The sequence below is a fragment of the Ambystoma mexicanum genome, chromosome 4q (assembly GCF_040938575.1).
Source record: "Ambystoma mexicanum isolate Mex_15411 chromosome 4q, UKY_AmexF1_1, whole genome shotgun sequence".
Classification (NCBI taxonomy): Eukaryota; Metazoa; Chordata; class Amphibia; order Caudata; family Ambystomatidae; genus Ambystoma; species Ambystoma mexicanum.
In genome coordinates this window covers 588,360,054-588,377,316 of record NC_090928.1, presented here as the reverse complement: position 1 = coordinate 588,377,316, position 17,263 = coordinate 588,360,054, and positions in this window count along the sequence as shown.

Here is a 17,263-nt window from a genome sequence, read left to right as displayed (position 1 = left end):
CTGGATACAAAATATATATACAAGGGACTTACACCACAGAACAGTTCAACCACTCTATCAAAAACATCCACTTTTCCAATCCCCGCAACCTTAACTAATTTCACACCCACACTTCAAGTCTATCCATAGAAAAAAAATGAAATAAAAGAACCAACCCCTTTTTAACCCTATTTCCCCTTTGCTTAACCTCAAACGTGCACTCAGGTAAACCCGAGGTGCTTCATCAAATCGTCCTGCACAGATACGCCATTGCATCAAGTCTCTTTTTCACCATGCACAGAAGACTGGTCCCGTTGTGAGGTGCCAGAGCTGAGAGGTGTGGACAGTAGACTCACAACGTCTCTGAATGCCCAGGCTCCTACATGTCTCGCCAAATGTGTGGATGGACCTTTAATCACCTTAACCCTAACAGGCCCCCCACTTAAGAAGTGCGCACCCGGTTGTACATAAAGCAAGTATATTGTACAATTTTCCAAGGAACAGTTAGATAGTGTTGCAAGACCAAACTAACCCATGTCTCAACAAACCACTTCAGTTCACATTTTTTATGCAGTTTTGCAACAGTTAAAACACTCCCAAATACTTTATTGCATTCCACCCCCCAAACATGATTGGTCAAAAACCTCTTCAAAGAAATCCCATCTTTTCCCAATTCCTATAATTATCATCAGATTATATTCATATTACGCCTCTTCTTATGATTTGTCCGTAGTAGGTCAAGACATCAACACATGGTTAAACATTGGTATTGAAAACATCATTTGTTACTAGCAATAAAAGCCACTATCTCCTAGCCATTACGCATGCCTCAGGGGTTATCTTTGCAAAAATGTGCAGGCCCATGCTTTATTTAACGGATCTGGTATTATTAGTGCTGGCCTGCAGGTAGTGAAAATGGTGTGGCAGTGTGGAAAGTGTGGTTGGCCTAGTGGATGCACACATTGAAGCAACTTATTTGACTGCTTTATGTGTTTAAGTGTGGGCACAGTATGGCCAACTCGTTAGAGACACATACACATTCCAATGTGCTATTGTATGGACATGGGACACATCAGAAAAAAACATGCATGTGTGCTGTTACATAGAGGAGCACTACATAGATGCCATTACCCGACAAGGTGGTAACTTGTGCAGTGCACAAATCATTGCTGCGCGCATATCACTGCATTGATTTGTCATGACTTCTGTCTGCAGGGTGACACACAATGAACCCTGCTTTCCTAATCAAGGTGCCAAGTCACACTGAGGAGCCATCTGGTGTGCGCTAGGCCGTAGATGGCTTGTTAAGAAAATGAAAAGACCTTTGATGCTGAGAGAATGCATTTAGTCCATTTCCCAAAGCAGCCACTAGATTACTTATACTTAAGCTAGATAATGACTTAACCTTTCCAGGCATGTGCCATATGTAACTAAAAAGTAATACACAAAAAATGTTTTGGTGTGTTAAATAAAAAGACATGAAAATAAAGAACATAGATCAGCACTTTTTCTGACAGTTAAACTCCCCAGGGATGTGCCAGATGTAACTAAAAACTAATATACAAACAAAATGTGGTGTGTCAAATAAAAATATGTAACGCTCACCTGATTCTCGCAGAGGCGCCGGTCTTGACTGGGCGACTACCGTATCTTCAAAGGTGATGTGTAGCACCCGGTTGGCTCTTTGGGCTGGACCTCTGTGCACTGTATGCCTGACGTGTAGAGTAAGATGTCTTAGGTAAGTGAATGCCGAGCTCTCCATCTGCCTCGGGGCAGGGTGCTGTAACCAGTTTCTTCACTGGATAGGTAGCGCAGGCCTCTTGACTTCAGAGGACTGCTGTCCGTCGTTTACTGCACGAACGGTAAGTTTCGAGTCATTCAAATGTCTTTAAAGTCTTTAGTAATGATGTCTCTTGTTTTGCAGGGTTCCGGCGATGGCGGATGACGGGCTGAAGTGAGTTGAAGATGGAGCCCGTGTGATGAATAGAAGCGCCTGGAAGCACGTAAGTAAGCGCTTGCTGCCTGCTTCACTATGCGCTCTAACTGTCTTTTTATTTTGCAGGTACGAGTTCGGAGCGGCTGCAGGGTGCCGGAATACCCACTGGATTAGATGTGGAAAGGAGTAATGGCACGTGAGTATTAAAGTTCCCCAATGTCTTTAAACGCACCTTGTTTTGTCTTTCAGATGCGGGATGCAGCGCCGAAGACCTCCGGAGCGCACGAAGAGTAGGTAAGCCTTTGCCTTTCAGATGCCGGAATGCTAACCTGTTCTTTCTTGTCTTTATAGGTGTTGCTGAAGACTGGATTCAGGATGGTAAGCCTTTGCCTTTCAGATGCCGGAATGCTAACCTGTTCTTTCTTGTCTTTATAGGTGTTGCTGAAGACTGGATTCAGGATGGTAAGCCTTTTTCCTTAGGCCCAGGACCGGATGCAGAAGACACGATGAGCGTTCTGCTGCAGAGGTTGCAGAATAACGCAAAGCAAGATTCATCCACCGGGTGTGGTTTAAATAGCCTCCTGTAGTGCTTAGGTGTCTCCTTCCACAGCCACGCCTAAGTAAGAAAAGAGTTCCTGGTAAGAAAAGAGTTCCTGCCTTCCAGAAGAGTTCCAGTGTTCTGAATCTAGGGAGTGGCTCCAGCCCCACCCAACAGGAAAAGTAGTTCCAAACAGAAGAGGATCAGAGGCTCAACTGGCAGGCAAGTAAGCAGCATGGTCTGCTGAAGGTAAGTCCACCCAAGCATTATCAGCCCGGCGCTTCCAGCGCTGGGACTGGGCATATTTATGAGCCTGGTGCCACTGGCGCCAGGACTGGGTCCAAAAGGTCCCAATTGGGACTGGTTGGCACTCGGAACCTGGGTTATGGATCTGCTTCCAAGGGAGTTGGGAAAACCCTGACCTTTTGGAAGCAGAGATCATTACAGTACCCCCCCTCAAGGCCCCTCCCAAACCGGGCTTCTCCGGGGGTTTTGGCTTGTCAGGAAATGTTCGGTGAAATCTTTTGATTAGGCGAGGAGCGTGGACATATTCAGCAGGTTCCCAGGATCTCTCTTGGGGGCCGTAGCCTTTCCAGTCAATTAGGTAGAATAGTTTAGATTTGGAGATCTTGGAGTCCAGAATGCTTTTGACTTCAAACTCGAGTTCTCCATCCACTAGGATAGGTTTTGGAGATTTGGTTAGTCGGGTTTGAGGTTGCACGGGTTTTAATAGAGAGACGTGGAAGACCGGATGTATCTTCATGTGCGGGGGCAAGTCCAACTTGACCGCTACTGGGTTTACTATGGTAGTGATGGAATAGGGACCAAGGTATCTTGGGTTGAATGTGCGTGGCCCTTTTAGAGATAGATATTTGGTGGATAACCAGACTTGATCCCCTACTTGATAGTGAGGGGCTTCCTTCCGATGTTGATCTGCTCCTTTCTTGTATTGTTCTTTAGCCCTTTGAAGGTGAGAAACAGCTTCCTTAAAGGCTTGGGTGATTGTAGAATGCAGGTAGTCTACTGCTGGTGTTTCAAGATCTTGGAGGGGATCCAACTCCGAGGTTCGAGGGTGACTGCCGTACAAAAGAAAAAACGGGGTTTTCCCAGTTCCCGAATGGACAGAGTTATTGTAGGCATACTCGGCTATCCAAAGGATATCTTTCCAAGTTTTTTCAGTTTGTTGCAGCATGCAGCGTAAATACTGTTCCAGAGTTTGATTGGTCCTCTCGGTTTGTCCGTCGGTCTGAGGGTGGTGACTGGTCGATAGTCTCACATCAATTTGAGCCGACCGACAGCAACTTCGCCAAAAATGAGAAATAAATTGACTACCTCGATCCGAAATTAGAACCGAAGGAAAACCGTGCAGTCGGACGATGTTTTCGAGAAATTCTCGGGCCAGAGTTGCTGCTGTTGGCAAGCCTTTGAGCGGAATGAAATGCGCCATCTTGGAGAATAAGTCCACGATTACTAGAATCGTATTGTATCCGGAGCATGGAGGTAGATCGGTGATGAAGTCCATAGAAAGCGTATGCCAAGGGCGAGGTGGGATGTCAATAGGGCGTAAGAGGCCTGCTGGTCTTTCCTTTTGACTCTTGTTTTGGGCGCATACTCCACAGGACATTATAAAGTCTCTGATATCTTTTTTCCAAGACGGCCACCAGAAGTAGCGCTTGATCTTTTCTGAGGTCTTGGCTATACCGGGATGACCTTCCATTAAAGAGTCGTGATAACAAGAGATTACTTTTTTCTGTAAATCTGTGCTGGGTAGGTATAATCGTTCTTGGAAATACAATAAGTTGTCCTTTACTGCAAAGTCCTTTCCCTGCAGATGCCAATTCTGTATGTCTGCTGGAGTTACAAGTTGCCTGGCTTTATCCTTAACTTCCTCTATGGATTCTGTGGCGATTACACCCAGAATTCTTTGTTCGGGAATGATTGGTACAGGTTTAGGGTTGACCAAGTGTTCTTCCACTCCCATCCGAGAAAGGGCATCGGCTTTACCGTTCTTTGTACCAGGTCGATAGGTAATTATGAAGTCAAACTCGGCAAAGAATAATGCCCAACGGAGTTGTCTAGAGGATTGGGCTTTTGCGGTCTTCAAATATTGCAGGTTTCGGTGATCCGTAATCACAGTAACGGTGTGTCGGGCCCCCAGCAGATAATGCCGCCAAGCCTTAAAGGCAGACTTGATAGCCAGAAGTTCCTTGTCAGTAATCGTGTAATTGATTTCAGGAGGCGAGAATTTGCAGGACCAAAATGCCACGGGATGCAACTGATTGGTTACCGGGTCCTTTTGTGATAGAACTGCCCCCATGGCAAGGCTTGAAGCATCAGTTTCCACGATGTAGGGGAGTTCGGGGCGAGGGTGTTTTAAGATTGGTGCAGAGATAAATTTAGTCTTCAAATCCTGGAAAGCTTGTTCCGCCTCGGTAGACCATTCAAAACGTTTGTTTTTCTTTAACAAGGCAGTGATGGGCTGGACTATTCGAGAGAATTCGGGGATAAACCTGCGGTAAAAGTTAGCGAAGCCTAACATGCTTTGCACACCTTTTACGGAGGATGGTGATGGCCATTTGAGAACTGCATCAACCTTCTTTGAATCCATACGCACTCCGCCAGCTGATAATATGAATCCCAAGAATTCAACTTCAGTCACGTTGAAAACACATTTTTCCAACTTAGCGAAAAGTTTGTGTTGACGCAATCTTTCGAGGACCATTTTCACGTGTTTCCGATGTTCAGATTCCGATGAAGAATAAACGAGGATGTCGTCAATGTAAACAACAACACATACATCTATGAGCTCTCTGAGGACATCGTTCATAAAATATTGAAAGGCGGCCGGGGCATTGCAAAGTCCGAAGGGCATGACCTGATATTCAAATAGCCCATACTTGGTGCGGAAGGCCGTCTTCCATTCATCGCCCTCTTTTACTCGTACCAAGTGGTAAGCTCCTCTAAGATCCAGCTTTGTATATATGCATGCTTTTCTGACTTGGTCCAGGAGTTCAGGGATCAAAGGTAACAGATATCTATTCTTAACGGTGATCTGGTTCAGGGAGCGATAATCGATACAAGTTCCAAGGTCTCCTTCCTTTTTTGGAACGAAGAACAAAGCTGAAGAAGCAGGGGACTTGGAAGGACGAATAAACCCATTTGCCAGGTATTGATCCAGGTATTGTCGAAGGTGAAGGTTCTCAGGCTCGGTGAGGGCATAAATTCTACTACAAGGAGGAGTAGATCCAGGTATCAGGTCTATCTGGCAGTCATAAGACCTATGAGGAGGTAGAGAGTTAGCCTGATCCTTCCGGAAAACATCTTGGTATTCTAGGTATTCGGGAGGTAACTGGGGAGTCTCTGAAGAAATTGCGGCCAGTGCAACACCAGGTGGAGGGTGACAAGTAGAGACACATTCTGGAAACTGGACCATTCTTGCTCGCCAATCGATCAGAGGATTGTGTTTCTCTAACCAAGGTATTCCTAGAATAATCTGAAACTGAGGGGCCTTGATCACATCGAACACGATCTTCTCATGGTGTCCATCTTGACTTACTAGCGTCACCTCTTGAGTGGTATGCGTCACTGGCCCGGAGACTATCTCCGTACCATCCACCGTAGTAATGACGTCCTTTACAGCCTTGGGACAAAGAGTTAGATTCATCCTCAAAACCATTTCATGATCCACATAGTTGCCGATGGCACCGCTGTCGACGTAAGCTTCAATTGCATGTAATCGATCCGGATTATCAGGGCTAATGAGGACCATAGGTATCACGAAATGCGAGGTCACGGAACTGGTTTTCACGCTCGGCAAGAGGACCTCTATTCTTGTCGGGCGAGGTCGTTTCCCTGCTCAGAGTTTGTAACTTTGGTAACTGCAGCTCCTACTGCCTTCTTGGCAGGTTTCACCGGACAGTCTCGAAGAAAGTGCCCTGAGTTTCTGCAATATAGGCATAATTGCAACTGTTTCCTCCTTTCCCGCTCCCTTTGTGTTAGAGGACCTTTCAGACCCCCTATTTGCATGGGTTCCCCGGAGTCTACTCCTTTGGAAGGAGTTGGCGGTTTGGGAAATACTCGAGCATCAAACTTGGAACGATCGGCCTTCCTGTTCTGCAGCCTGTGATCTATTTGAACGACCAAGTCTATATAATCCGAACAGTCTTGTGGGGGATTCACTACTTGGACTAAAACGTCTTTGAGCTCTCCACGTAGACCTCTATAAAACAGCGTAATCCTTTTGTCCTCAGGCCATTGAGTTTCCACTATTAGTCTATTGAAAGATGCAATATAAGCCAAAAGGTCTTGATTACCCTGTCGCAACGAAAGAAGCTCATTGTCCAAGGCCTGCCCCTGTGAATGTCTTGCGAACAGTTTTTCCATATTAAGCTGAAAGGCTTGAAAATCATAGAGAACCGGATCATCTTGATTAACTAGAGGGATCGACCAGTCTGCCGCATTGCCACTAAGGTACGAAAGTACAAAAGCTACTTTTGCTTGATCAGTTGGAAAGGCTGCTGGCCGGCATAAGAAGTGCAACCAGCACTGATTGATAAATACTGCAAACCTCTTTGGGTCACCAGAAAATCGTTCGGGCGGAGCCAGAGGTACATTCCCAGGTAGGTTGATCTGCACTGGATTCATAGAGGATGTTGAAGGAAGATTTGCCCCTGATGCGGGTAACGGGGTCTGTCCGGCTTGTGACTGTAGCACTTGTCTAGCAAGATTGTCTGTTCTCTCCTTGGAAATAATTAGTTCCCTTCTTAGAGCATTCGTTTCCTGACGAGCTGCATGCACTTCTGCCCTTAGTTCCCCAAGTAACCGGGCTAGGGGGTCAGTATCCGAGGTTTCCATAGCGCCTGGGCGAGAGTTTTGCGGTTGGCTTTGCGTTCTGTAACGCTCACCTGATTCTCGCAGAGGCGCCGGTCTTGACTGGGCGACTACCGTATCTTCAAAGGTGATGTGTAGCACCCGGTTGGCTCTTTGGGCTGGACCTCTGTGCACTGTATGCCTGACGTGTAGAGTAAGATGTCTTAGGTAAGTAAATGCCGAGCTCTCCATCTGCCTCGGGGCAGGGTGCTGTAACCAGTTTCTTCACTGGATAGGTAGCGCAGGCCTCTTGACTTCAGAGGACTGCTGTCCGTCGTTTACTGCACGAACGGTAAGTTTCGAGTCATTCAAATGTCTTTAAAGTCTTTAGTAATGATGTCTCTTGTTTTGCAGGGTTCCGGCGATGGCGGATGACGGGCTGAAGTGAGTTGAAGATGGAGCCCGTGTGATGAATAGAAGCGCCTGGAAGCACGTAAGTAAGCGCTTGCTGCCTGCTTCACTATGCGCTCTAACTGTCTTTTTATTTTGCAGGTACGAGTTCGGAGCGGCTGCAGGGTGTCGGAATACCCACTGGATTAGATGTGGAAAGGAGTAATGGCACGTGAGTATTAAAGTTCCCCAATGTCTTTAAAAGCACCTTGTTTTGTCTTTCAGATGCGGGATGCAGCGCCGAAGACCTCCGGAGCGCACGAAGAGTAGGTAAGCCTTTGCCTTTCAGATGCCGGAATGCTAACCTGTTCTTTCTTGTCTTTATAGGTGTTGCTGAAGACTGGATTCAGGATGGTAAGCCTTTGCCTTTCAGATGCCGGAATGCTAACCTGTTCTTTCTTGTCTTTATAGGTGTTGCTGAAGACTGGATTCAGGATGGTAAGCCTTTTTCCTTAGGCCCAGGACCGGATGCAGAAGACACGATGAGCGTTCTGCTGCAGAGGTTGCAGAATAACGCAAAGCAAGATTCATCCACCGGGTGTGGTTTAAATAGCCTCCTGTAGTGCTTAGGTGTCTCCTTCCACAGCCACGCCTAAGTAAGAAAAGAGTTCCTGGTAAGAAAAGAGTTCCTGCCTTCCAGAAGAGTTCCAGTGTTCTGAATCTAGGGAGTGGCTCCAGCCCCACCCAACAGGAAAAGTAGTTCCAAACAGAAGAGGATCAGAGGCTCAACTGGCAGGCAAGTAAGCAGCATGGTCTGCTGAAGGTAAGTCCACCCAAGCATTATGAGCCCGGCGCTTCCAGCGCTGGGACTGGGCATATTTATGAGCCTGGTGCCACTGGCGCCAGGACTGGGTCCAAAAGGTCCCAATTGGGACTGGTTGGCACTCGGAACCTGGGTTATGGATCTGCTTCCAAGGGAGTTGGGAAAACCCTGACCTTTTGGAAGCAGAGATCATGACAAAATACATGAAAATAATTAACATAGGGCCTCATTATGAGTGTGCCGGTCCGGTAACAGCGGTGACGGTAAGCCAACCGGCACGTTGTTAACGGACCAGCACACTCTGAGTTCTGCGGGTGGGTCCCGTCCTGCCCGCCAGGTCAGACCTAGCGGGCAGTACGGCACCCGCCCACAGACTTTGACGGAAGCACCGGCACTGTTGCACACGGTGCCGGTGCTTCTATCCTCCCCATTCCCATTGAGTCCTATGGGACTCGATTGGGAAGGGGGAGTCACTTTTTCCGGCGCCTGGCTTCTGGGACCGCCGGGGCTGTAATGCCCCGGTAATTCCTCAAAGCCAGGTGCTGGAAAAAAACACGACTCTGGCGACAGCCGTGCCGTTTTTACCAGCAGAGCTACTGCCGGAGTCGTAATGAGGCCCATAGTTTAAACTATTTTGAGTGAGGCACATTAATTCTCTTGGAAGAATACATGGATTTTGTCAGCTAATGGATGCTTTGTGCTGGCCATCAGAATAAAAATGTCCCCTGTTCAGTGCTTAACACTGAAATGTTAATCAGATACTGTGTAAAAACAATGGCTTGTTGAATGAGCCATCACTTATACATTGCCCCCACTTTAAAGGCTGTCAACACAAAGGGCAAGGGCGCCGGATGGGTGTCTCCAGAGCAGTACCAAATATACATTCATTTGCAACAAAGGAATGCATATCCTGTATTACTCTGTAGATACACACCCTGCGCCTACAGAGCTTTTTCTCTGCGACGAGCTCAGAGGCAGATGTCTGGGTGGGACCCTTCATGCGCCTCCTCCTGAGTAAATTATCTCTGCTTCCAGGGCAGCTGCCCGCTTCGCCCGCCCCAGGAAACAGGTCTGCTGTGGGTGCACATGAATACAAATTCCTCACACTAACTGACCATCCATACCAATTTCGACCATTCCTCAGGACATAAAGGCAAGAAGAACATTCTGGAAAGCATGGCTAACACTTTGAAGCCATGATTCAAAAACTGTTGAAGAGATACTGGGTATGAAGTATTAAGCACTCTATAAAATGTGCTGAGCAGCTCTCCAATAACTCATTCACAAATAACCGTGACAATCTTGAACTTAAAAAGCTACACACCATATGAATCAAACGCCACTGCTACAATCCCTTAAACATGTGTAATACGCTTTGCTCCAGCCCCACTCTGCACTGACCTACGTTAAATGTACTTCACTTTATTAAAGCAAATTTAAAAATAAACTCAAATATTTCACTGGAACAAAAGAAACCTTGCTGCAAACACGTTACACGACTTGTGAGGCTGTCCTAAAATGCCACACATTTAGCTTTCCGTGTGATACAGAATTTCCCTTACATTTTGTGGAAAACACCGGTGAGCAGCCCCCCACGCAGTTGCTAATGATGCAGGGAAGCACTGCCAAGGGAAAACCCGAGGACGTGCACAGCCAACTAATACGGAAATACACTTGTGAAAAAGAGTAGTGGAAAATGGCACCGATCAGTGAATATCAACTACAGCACTGCCCTTTGTTTTGAAAAAAAGCACTGCTAATGACTGAAAATGAGGGTGTCATTCTTTTGAACTTCCCCTTCCTCTGGGGGCCTATAGTTCAAAAAATGGGGTTCGGCATGCCGATTCTCTAAGGCGCGCAGTGCAATTTTAATACAGCCATGGAGGCTTGGTGGCCTGTTATCTCTTCAATGTATTTGATCAGCATAAGGACTATTATTTAAATTGTGACTCAGATTGCTGTTATGGACTACAGATCTCAGAATCCTCTAGCTTGTAGTCCACTGGATGAGAGACTTTCATATCCACCATGTAACCCTCTTTAACGCACTGTGACTGCCTCTTTTCATGCTGCTGCAGAATGAAGGTAAGTATTCCCATTCAAGAAGCACGTTCTAGAATTGAGAATAATGCCATGTGTGTACCAAGAGTAGTTGTTAGGGCTTAGTAAATGTGTGCTTTTCGGGAGCGGGTCATATTGGTGGAGTTTGGGTCCGTGTTCACCGTGAAATAGCCTGGTCAGAGCTGATCCCGAGGAAGGTATGGCGGGGAGCGGCGTCCAACACTGCAATGAAAAGGTCTAGGAGGAGGGTGAACAGGAGCATGGAGCGCTTCATGAAACAGGAAGGGCTTGTGTTCGTCAGACACCGGGAGTTATGTGAACATTACCCAATAGATTTTGAAGCAGATGGAGTGCACCTATCAGAGCACGGGATGGGCCATTTCAACTTAGGGCTATGGGGACTGATGGCAAGAACCGGATGTAAATAATGGTTGGTGAGTACTACCAGGAGGAGGAATTTGGTGTGAGGGCATTTGGCGTCGCAGGAGGGGCCACCCCAAAGCGTGGCGGAGTTACGAGGGCGGTCCCGGAGAAGGAGGCGTGCTGCGGCTGGGCCGTGAGCTACAACCACTGGCTGCTTCAGGCAGGATGGGGTGACACGGGCACTGATTCCACTAGGGGCGGTTGGGACTCCTCAACAACCGATGCAGTGGCCTTATTCGCTCCATACTCTCTGGAGGAATATCTGAACTGGCAGTGGAATCCTGGGCGGGCCGTTCTTGCAAGAACGGAATGGTGTGAGATGGCTCACAGGATTTTGGACATGGGACTTTGTAAGGCGGGATTGGCGGGGCCACCCGGCTAAGGACCATGGTTGGTGCCAGGCAGCCATAAGACCTGAGCAGGGGCTGGGGGGCCGCCCTCATAAGATGACTCCAAATTATGCGACCATATATTTTTTCCAATAAAATGTTATATATGTTTCCAACTTTCAGAAAGTCTCTGACTCTATCATTGGGGTAAGCAGGGTGGAAATGTTATACATGTAACTGATATGATGTAAGGGCCAAAGAGTAGGGGTTAGCCCCGCTAAGCAGGTGCGCCAGCCCATGCAGGGGGCGATAAAGGCGCAGCACACATAGCGGGCCGCCCCTCTGGCTGTCCCCTGCGTGGACTCGCCTCCTCTAGGGAGGACGCAGTCAGGGTGCCCTCGGGGGTCCGACGGAAACGGCCGGCACCTCGGTGGGCTTAAATAGCAAGGGCGAAGAGAGCAAGACTTCTCATCCAGCCCTGGCAGCAGCGACAACCACCCTCCCACCCAAGCTTGAAAGAAGACTGTGACATGAAATGGAGGAGCATGGGTTGGGTCAAGGAAAAGGTGAAGGGGACTTACAGATGGTAGTTGCTGGAGGAGGGAGATGTTTTTTGAACAAAATTGTTTGTAGAGAGTGTTGGTGGCTCTGTAGGAATGTCTTTTAACACATTGTTTTTCATAGGTGATGGTGGCATTAAATGTACTAACTCATTTTTCTGTCACAGGCGGAGTTACGAGGGCGGTCCCGGCAAAAAGGGGGCATGCTGCGGCTGGGCCATGAGCTACAACCACGGCTGCTTCAGGCAGGATCGGGTGACACGGGCACTGATTCCACTAGGGACGGTTGGGACTCCTCAACAAACGATGCAGTGGCATTAATCCCTCCATACTCTCTGGAGGAATGACTGAACTGGCAGTGGAATCCAGTGCAGGCCATTCTCGCAAGAACTGAATGGTGTGAGATGGCTCACAGGATTTTGGACATGGGACTGTGTAAGGCGGAATTGGCGGGGCCACCCGGCTAAGGACCATGGTTGGTGCCAGACAGTCATAACACCTGAGCAGGGGTTGGGGGGCCGCCCTCATAAAATGACTCCAAATTATGCGACCATATGATTTTTCCAATAAAATGTTATATATGTTTCCAACTTTCAGAAAGTCTCTGGCTCTATCATTGGGATAAGCAGGGTGGAAATCTTATAAATGTAACTGATATGATGTAAGGGCCAAAGAGTAGGGGTTAGCCCCGCTATGTGGCATGAACAATGCTTGTGAACTCCACGCGCAGGACTGGCCTTAGCGGGTGGCTTTGTTTTAGGGCAAGAATGAAGTTGGGGCTTGGTGTATGGCCGCCTTGCCAGGTGTTCGTTTCAAGTTGGCCCTTTTCAGTTTGACTTGACGCTCTGTATTGGTTGTGGTTTGGGACGCTTGTTCCATGTTATACTAGCAATGCTACAAGTTCCAGAACGCAGTTTAGTCCCGTCTTGATCGTTTTAGATGTTTTGTTCTCTGTTGTACCTACATGACTTCAAGTCCCAGAATGCATTTGAGTCAATTGCCGCAAACATTTTACATAATGCGGTTATCGTGTTTTTGCAAAGCACTGGGCAATGTGTTCTCTGTTAGATAGGAAAGGGGTGCTACCAAGATCCTGTCTGATTCCTGCCTTGGGAGAGCAGACAATTTACATTTAAACATTCATTAATGTAGCAGTAAACACACAGTGGCAAAGGACAAAAGCCAACCTAGGTGATATCAATACCCTATGATGACACCAACCCAGGAAATAACAATACCCTATGATGACAAGCTTTCAAAACTCTTATCCTGCCACACTCCTAACCCACCCCCCCCAAAAAAAATATGAGGCTGGCTCCCCCACCGCACCAGCTCAAAGGAGCTCTTCAATGTTCCCTCATGCTGGCAGGCACCCTATGTAAAAGAAAAACAAAAGCTCCCAGCACCGGAAGCTTTTCTGTCTTGAGGAACAAACCTGACCCAGGAAATTCTCTGATCTGACTCAGAAGACTTGGCATGAGACTGAATGCAGAAACAACCAGCCTCACATCCATTTCAAAAGATGTCCAAATTGGTATATGTGTCTTACAATTAACAGACTTTTTTTGGTAGGGTGAGTATTTTGACCAATCAAAACAGCAAAACAGCAACAGTCCAACTTCCATTACTCACTCAAAATGATTATTGCTGAATCACTATCACAGGCATGTTTCAAATAAAAAATGGTGGGCATTCTTAGCAAGACTTGCCACCATAAAGAGCATTTTGGATATGTTCCCAAAATGCTCTTTGCCTCTATGCAAAATGCCACTTATGACCACGGTTTAGCCCTCCTTCTCCCCCAAAGAGGAGGCAGAGTCCAGAGTAATTTTCTTTTTTTTTGGGCAGCAGCATCCTCTTTTGGTGAAAAGCTCTGCTCCAACACAGGAGCAGGATGCTTTCCAGCACCACACCAGGTCGGGTAAGACTTTCAAAGGCTGCCCGCGCTGGCCTAGCAGTGGCACCTTATTAAAGTGCAAACCTTCCTGATCCAGAACAGGAGTGGTGAGTTTTTCACTTTAATAGGGTGCCGTCGCCACACAAACTTGGGGAAGACTTTGAAAGGCTGCCCCGTACTAGTGTGCCAGTGGCACCCTATTCAAATAAAAAGCTCCCCACTCTAGTGCTGGAGCACTCAGCGGCAGCATGAGTGCAGGGTTGGCCTTAAGGGCAGCAGCACCTTCGTCGAATTGGCGCCCCCCCTCATCCAATGCGCGCCCCTGGTTAACAGGGGGCGGGGCAGAAGGGGGCTGGGCCAGGAGGGGCCACTTTTTTTAATATTATTTTTTGAACCTCCTTGCTCTGGCGAGGAAGTTAAATAGGGCACGTTAGCACCCCATTGTCATTGAATGAGCCCGCCGCCGCGGGTTCATTCAATGACAATGAGGCACCTGCCACGCCTTCTGCCACTACGCCAGCTCGGGGGAGCCCTTGAAAGACTCCTCCGAGCTGGCGTGTTGTGGGCCAATGGCGCCTTTTCTTATGAAAAGTGTCCGTGGCGAAGGAGCGCACTTAAATGCACCCGCCGCCGCGGGCACATTTTACAGTAAAAGGCTGCCTGCTGCGCCTTCCGCCACAACGCCAGCTCGGGGGAGCCCTTGAAAGACTCCCCCGAGCTGGCGTGGCAGGGGCTAATGGCGCCTTGGGGGGCGTGGCGCCCCGGGCGGTCGCCCGGCTCGCCACCCCATAAGGCCGGTTCTGCATGAGTGAGACGCTTTTCAGTTGAATAGAGCGCCGCCGCCACGCCAGCTCAGGGCAGACTTTCAAAGGCTTCCCAAAGCTGGAGTAGCGGCGGCACCCTTTAGAATGGAAAAACTGTTCCCCCATGCTGGGCGGCAGCAGGGCCCAACGTAAATGAAAAACTTCTCAGAGGGGGGAGCTTTTCACCTACTTGGGGCACAGCTGCCTTCCACCATGTGGAAGTATTTTGTATTACACAGGGAGCCATGGCCAGTGCCACACCAGCACAAATAAGCTTTTAAGGCCTTGATGCCTACGGGCGAGGTGGCGTGTTACTAAGAATTACAAAATAATATAAAAATAAATAAAAAATACTAAAGGCTCCTCCATGCTGGCGTAGCGCTCTATGTAAATGACGCCCAGGTCGCCCAGACCTAAGGCTGGCCCTGTCTACTCGTGTAGCCACAGAGAACAGGTTAACAGCATTTCAGGGTTCCATGGGCTCCCCGATCTGTTTCCTCCAATGAGATGTTCTTTAGTGGGCATGATTTTGTTTTCAAATTAAACAAAAACACAATACTTACCTTTAGCGCAAGTCTCCATAGCGAGGGAACTGCATTAATTTTCACTGCACTTGCAAAGTAGGCAGCCGACCCAGCTCGTCTTTAATTAATTGCGTGTATCCAGTTTCCCAGCTTGGGCCAAATAAAAACTTGGAAAAAGTTATACATAATAGTAAATTCATTCTCCCGAGCCCAAAGTCTGAAGCAGGCATCTCTACACAGGGGACTGCAGGGAGGAAAATATTTCCCAACCCCCTTGGGCAGGAGACATACTAACTTATTTGACCTCCTAGGGCTTGCTGTGCAACGATCCTTCTCTGGGTTACCAGGAGAGATGGGATGAGCCATTACTAATGCATTTGAGCATTTCACCTCCTCCCCAATCCAATGGGGCTTTCCATGGCCAAGAAAACATGGCAGGCGATGAGGGATGAGCATGTTCACCCCAAAGGCATGCTGACAATAGGAACTACCTTCACGCTGTGCATGAGCCTGTCGAGGTTGGCCGATCATCTCAGGGCGACCAAGAAAGTGGCTCCATCGAAGGGAGGTCAGTCAGTCCCCAAAAGGACCCTCTGATGGTGAGGATACGTGGCCGCAACCAAGAGAGCTCTGGTAACGCCATCTGCAGACCATAGGGATGTCTCATTAACGTGCTGGGGTGCCTTACAAAAACTCTCTCCTAAAGGTCCAGGGCAAGGACAGGTGGCCCCAAATTTGCCAGAACCAGGTGGAACTAGGGATCATTCTGGGAATCTAATGTTTGAACCATCTTTGCTTCTTGCAGAGTAATCCACAGTTCCTCAGGCATCTGCTGATGGCCAGAGAGCAGAGCTGTAGAACACTAGGAGTGAACTTAAAAGGACTGGCCAAACCAATACATTTAGAGATGCTTCTTAAATTGTACTATGGTATGTCCCCGGCCCAGCTTGTGGACCTTCGCAAAAGCAGTCTCTGAAGTTAGTTTCAACAAAAATAGAAAATACAAATTTCAGTTTGTATCTGAAAAAAGCAAGATGGTCTGGCTTGCCTTCTTGGCCAGTTCAGTTCTATGTGTGATTGTCCATTGTGTGAAAGCTATTCCTGATTGCATCGCACAAAGGAGGTACTTTACCAATGAGCAGAGGAAGTTCCTGTGCCCAATAGCTCAATCACTGCTCGATCATTTCTTGTTTTAGTCATTCCTCCGAGCATGCCTCCTTGACCCAGAAGACCGCATTAAGGAGGAGACCGCATTAAGGAGAATGGCCGGGACAATGACTCAGGCAGTGCCCTGCAGAGTGCATGGGTGCACTAAATGCAATGTGGTGGCGAAACTGCTATTTATGGAGAATCGAGGCCTGGTGGCATGATTATATACCAAAGGTTTGTACGACGAACATGTTACATTTCACTAGAACCCTCAGATGTCATTATTGGACAATGATATACAGGTTACTCATTTTGTATATTACATATAAAACATCTGGTTTTCCATTGCTTGGAATCCCTAATTTAGAGGAATGATCAAAGGTAAAACTACTTTACGAAATAACATAACAGTTCATAATGTGACACCATCGGATTGTGACAACCATGGTAGGAGGGCACTAAAGACTGAATCCATAGGCTAGCCGAGACGGAAGTACTAGGACAACTCATCAATAGCACCCTGGCCCTGAACCACACCAAGCACCAACAGACCACTGTCACAATAAGATAACTAGGGAATAGGGAACTCCCATCCTCGGCTCCCACAACAGAGCGGTAGAAATTAGACCTACCAAATCACCTTATACAATGCTCATTAGGATACAGCTGGGACCGCGCCGCACCATCACACACTACAGTCAGACAGCCAATAAGAAATCAGTAACAACCCCACCCACAGGAATACAACTCAAATGGAACAAGAAGTATTAGAACCAGGATACAGACCCCACTAACTCTACTTTCAAATCTCTGCACACCCAAGCCACCCAAAACTCACACAACCATCTCTCACCCAGCAATCCGCACACACTTTTCCACACTGCATCAACAACATACAAACAACACATAAACAGCACCAACAGCACACAAGGCCTCGACCGGTCCGATACTAGCACCAAAGCTCAGTGCATGGTGTATACCGAACTGAAGCCGCCAAAAGCACACCACTTCTCCAACTCTCCTACTCCCCCTCCACCCGACT